Below are 5,489 nucleotides of genomic sequence, written 5' to 3'. Positions count from 1 at the left end.
TCAAAAGAAAAATGAAAAAAATCAAAGAGATTGATTCATTAAAAGTTTGCCACTTGGAATATTCTTTTCTATCTAATTATTCAGGGGATATTTTGCTTTGGGATGAAAATATTCCAAATCTTTTTTTTACTAAATTGCACTCACCCTTCTGAGAAGGGCCTTCTCTGTTACATGGGGGTTTTGGGAATTGTCAAAAAAATAAACACAATATAAAAGAGCTAATAGACCTAGATAGCCGCCGCAGCTATCTCCTTCTTCACCCTAGCCGACAAACACACACCAACACAGAGAACTTTTTTGGCTCAGCTGAAGGTCCATTCTCTTTTTTTTTATCTTGATCCATTATTTCAATAACATCTTCTATCTTGATTTGAATGTATTTTTTTGGATTCAGTATTAGTTTGAAGAAACGTTCTTAGATATGTGCTTGTTATTAAACTGCTTGTTAATTTCATGTTTCAAGTCTAGCATGTTGGTGTTTAACTAGCACAGAATTAAGTTAATAATAATAAACAAATGATTTTGGCCTCTCAAACTAATTGTTAAAACAGAACTGCTATATGAAGAACTGCTATGAGAAGAATCTTTTCATGTTACCATCTGTAAAGCATGTTTATATCTAGAAAGGATAGCCTATTAATTACTCCGGCGGTCCAAATTTATGCGGCACCTTTCGAATTTCTAGATTAAAAAAAAGTCTTTATTTGGCCGTAATTATGTCATATTCTTTTAAATATTTTAAATTGTCATTCCTTGTGACTTTTAGTACTTTTTATTTAGTTTTCAAATATGTAAATTTTATTTTAAAAAAATTAAAGATTTCATGTCCTGACTTCACTATCAAAATTAAACCGTTTGACCTTCGAAATTCGAAGTGTGCCACATAAATTGGGACAGAGTGAGTAGTTTAACTTAGAAGATAGAATTTTCAAGGTCTAAGCAATAAGCTTCAAATTTTGAAGATAAAAATATAGCTTCAGTTTCTTGCTCAAAACTTAGCAAATCTATGAATGTTTAACGATGAGCTTATCTACACAGTTAGCATTGGTGGCCTTACGTTTACTGAGATTAGGATATAAAGCAAATGATGCATGCTCATTTTCTGTTGGTTCACAGGTTGTATCTTAATGTATTATAATAAATTTGTAGATTTGGTCTTAACATTTAAATGGAATTGATATCTCAATACCTTGAATGGAATTGCAAAATATCTCGGAAGAGTAGCATGTATGGCCACAACAACAACAACAACAACAACAACCCAGTGAAATCCCACATCGTGGGGTCTGGGGAGGGTAGAGTGTACGCAGACCTTACTCCTACCAAGGTAGGACGGCTGTTTCCGAAAGACCCTCGGCTCAAGAAAAGCATAAAAGCATAAAAAAAGTCAGATAAGGCTAAGAGATTCAAAAGTCAGTAGCATGTATGACCAAGTTTGTAAAATCAATTTATTTTGAGAAGGGCTTTTCAAAAAGGTACTTTTGGCCAAAAGTAGTTCATATTTGGTCAATTAATTTAAAAAGTACTTTTTGAGCAGGAATTAGTGTTTAGCCAAGCTTTTAAAAAGGGTTTCTATTTTTCTCAAAAGTGCTTTTGGGCAAAAGCTATCTTTTTTAGCTTCTGAAAAACTGCTTCTGCTACTCTCCAAAAACACTTATTTTCTCCCAAAAGCTTGGTCAAACACCTCATTTTTTAAAATAATCACTTATTGGAAAAAATAAGCTTGGCCAAACAGGCTAGAAGGCTGTTCTAGGGTTGATGGCGAGGCAAACACTATGATTGATAAGCTCATTGGAGAAACAGAAGGAGACTACCGAAACCAACCGAAACCACCAATCTCTGGCTGCTATGACGACATTTTCTTTCAACTTTAGGATTTCAATGGAATTGATTTGTGAATATTTGCATTGAAAAATAAGTGGCGACATATTTTTGCCGAGTGGTTATCATGATCCTATAGCCGTGGTTATTCATACAACCAAAGACCTTATGGAATCTGACCCTCTCTCAAACCCAGTTAGAGTGGAGCGAATGGACTAAAGCTGAAGAAATCCATTCCCTTGAAGTTCTAAAGTTGCAAGAAAATGCTTTGAGATTGGTGGGTTCAATAGGCTCCTAGTCTTGTGGATCACAGGACAAACTTGGAGGGCTTCAAATCGCAACTTTTCTGGGCTCAAGCGACTATGTTTTGTTGGCTTCTTGAATGTGTCTCAAGAAGCCTGGCTGATAACCCACTTTTCAAGATACGAAACCGGGAAATACCACAAGAGCAGTCAGTCAGGTCAGTAAGAAAAATAGAGGAGAAGAAACTGGAATATTTCCTCCCGGTGGTGCTCTTGATTTTTCTTTTGCGATGCAGTGATACTTGACACTTGACAGGTTTGTTTTTTATCTCGTGTGTGGAAATGAAGCAAGATTATTAATTCATACTTTCATTGCATTCTCTTAGTCCTTCAAAATAAGTATACCCCATTTGTCTTCTGCTATTTTCTTTCTGTTTTGTTTTATTTTATAGCTCTTTGATTCGTTTTCTTTCGTTTCTGCTTTTATTACTGGTATATATGTATTCATGCCTTGGTTGTGTTATTCTTCATCTGTTATGGTGTTATTTATGTTATATGCTATGACTTATTAGCGGCTTCCATTTTGACTTACATTTCACTTTTTGGTTTCCCGTCTACCGTAACAACAGTTCATAGGTAGTGGATCTCTATCTCTCTGTTAGTTGGGAATAGAAATGCATAAGAAGAATATAGTAAACCAAAGCTAGCACCCTAACTCTTTCTTTTCTTTCTGTTCTTCCCCAGTGCTGACATGTCAGCAGTGACCTATTTGTAGTGACTGAAAATTTCGTAAGGTTTTATTGTAGCGCCTCGGAAAATTTCGAATTTAGTTTAATACTTAAAACACGCTAATAAGGTTGAAAATATCGTTTTGTGTGGGTAAGCTATGACGACGGACAAGAAAAATATTATCAGGTACATGAATGGAGTTATGAGTATCTAATTATGTGGAAAAATGAAGAAGTAGAAGTGGAAATTACATGGGCTTGCACAAACACGCTGTAGAGAAGATGTGCACAATATTTGGGAAGTAAGCTGCCACCAAATATCTATTGCTACTTATTTTGTGGGGCCATGCTAAGCTTTAAAAAGCTAGTAAAGGGATCACAACAAAGAGTGGAAAAAAAGAAGAGGTTAGCATTCTTTTTTTAAAAGGCTAATGGTGCAATTAATACACCAATAGTGAAAGGCTCCAAGGCAATAGGGAAGGGGGTATGAGTGTGATAGCAGCAAAAAAAAAAAAAAAAAGAGGACCAAAAAGCTGGTCCTTTATATACATATATATCCTGAAGCCAATTAAAGCTCATTCCAAGAGCTAAGACTTATTTTACAAAGTTGTTGGGGAAGCTAACAGTGAGGGTTTCGGCCAAGCTCTTCTTAGGACGCTCCAAGGTAAATTCTTACTAACTATGGGTAAACTAGAGTTAGTTAACACTTATATTTACATCACTACATTTATAGATTGGCTAGATTTTAGCAAGAACATCTAGAGTTTTCGAAAATCCCTAAAGTTGATTTTTGGGATTTTCTTCAAGAAGGTAATTTCTACACTTATAAATTATAAATATGAGTTTTTTTATGAGTATCTATGGTGGTGAAAGGTATTATTTGAGTTAGTGGTGGTTGGAGTGACCTTAAATAAAAAAAACCCTAGCTTGATAGTAATAAAGGGTATGAAATTAGTGAAAGAGATGATGAATAGTGTCGATGGGTTTAAATGGTAGACTTATACCGCTCGAATGAATGTATCAACACGGTTGATGGAATTAATTAGGTTGATTAACCAAGACATCACATGAATATTGAATTGTTGAAAATTTGGTGTTGGACACTTGGTTGGTTAATTGGTATAGTTGTGATACGTTGTTGATGAATACGAGTTCGTTTATGTAGATTGAAGTTCTTAGAATCATTTGAAACGCTTGGCACGACTCTTAGCTTAATTAAGGAGACTTCAAGGTATGTCGAGCTTCTAGTTACTTTTATGTTTTAAAAGCTACTCTAATACTTGAATCGATTTGATTTACTCTAGTTTGATTAATGAAATACAAATGACCAACGCTAAGGACTTTTGATATTTATTTGCTCATCCGGTCGAGGGGATGATCAGACCTGTGGGTTCTACACCCCGGTGTACCATTGCTCACCCGGTCGAGGGGATGATTGGGCCCATGGGTTCTGTACCCCGGTGTGTCATAGCCTATCTGGCAGGGAGAGTACGTCAAGCCTCGCGGATGGCGTCCCGAGTGTATACATCACATATGATTTTGAGACTCGAAATATGGATCAGAACTATGACACTTGAGATGTTTTAAAAATTCTAAATATGTTATAAAGTAACTGGTGTTTCATTACATACTCTAGTGAATTATATTGTTTATTTGATTTGTCTTTCATGCACTTGTTATTTCCTTCAATTATATTGCCTAACTCTTACCACACCACGAGTGGCGGCTATGACGCATATTTGAGTATTCCAATACTCAGGCATCGTTTGTTTTAAATGATGTCAGGTTTAGCAGGCTGTCAGGTGCAGGACGGTCAACGTGCGAGTTAGAGTTCCTGCAGCTTTCTACTTTTGGTGGGCCCACTTTTGCACTCGTGGATCATCTATTTCAGTTGTATACTTTTGTATAGTGCGGGATGACCTCGTAACTTTATTATTTCATTCGTAGCGTCATAGAGGCTCCATAGAGACTTTGTATTATTTTGGGCAGTGGGTACTCATATGGCATAGCAAATGACATTTCTACTTATGTTTACTTTACGTTTTGATGTGTACTTTGATCGTGAAGGGAGTTATTTTATTTTGTCTCATATTGTTATTAAGTTAATTAATTGAGTTAGGTGAATGTAAGTTGAGGCTACTTATTATGTCATAATGGTTCGCTCGGTGTAAGTTTGTAGGCACTGGGTGCCGGTCACGTCGCAACCCATTTTGGGGCGTGACACTATTATTTGCGTCGGTTCCCGAACTTTCATTTCCTTTTTTTTCCCCTTTCCTTTTCTTCTCCTGTCAGTTCCCCTTTTCTCCTTTTGTCACTTTGCTGCTCCTGCAGCACCTCATTTTTGGTTGCTGCTTCTTTTTCTCCCTCGCGCGTTTTTCCTTGCCTTCTGCCCTTATTCATGTTCCTCTTTCCTGGCAGACCACTAGTGATACATACTGTTGATCCAAGCAGCTTCTTTTCTTTTTTTGTTCCCTTCTTCCCTTATCCTCTCTTCCTTTTCCTGACTATTACATTGTTGATTTAAGTGTATATTGAACCATCAAAACAAAAACGACTTCAAAAAATTGTGTTACTTGACTACTTTTGCTTTAGTAATCTCTAATGGGAGGACATAGTTGTTCCTGTAAGGATAAAAAGAGTCTACTATGGACTCTTATCAGGGGCGGATCTAGGAGGGGGTAAGGGTAAAGATCTAGGA

At 36.4% G+C, this 5,489-nt stretch overlaps 1 long non-coding RNA gene across 1 annotated transcript; it reads left to right on the top strand.

Moving 5' to 3' along the window:
- Nucleotides 1–318: 318 nt before the first annotated feature.
- Nucleotides 319–4,880, top strand: LOC132633055 (uncharacterized). Its single transcript, XR_009579545.1, has 2 exons — nt 319–2,379; nt 4,577–4,880. It is a non-coding gene; the product is annotated as an uncharacterized LOC132633055 (long non-coding RNA).
- The last annotated feature ends 609 nt before the right edge of the window (nt 4,881–5,489 follow it).

The sequence above is a fragment of the Lycium barbarum genome, chromosome 3 (genome assembly GCF_019175385.1).
Source record: "Lycium barbarum isolate Lr01 chromosome 3, ASM1917538v2, whole genome shotgun sequence".
NCBI classification, from domain to species: Eukaryota; Viridiplantae; Streptophyta; class Magnoliopsida; order Solanales; family Solanaceae; genus Lycium; species Lycium barbarum.
The sequence above is the reverse complement of the archived record's forward strand: the minus strand, read 5'-3'. Positions and strand labels throughout refer to the sequence as shown.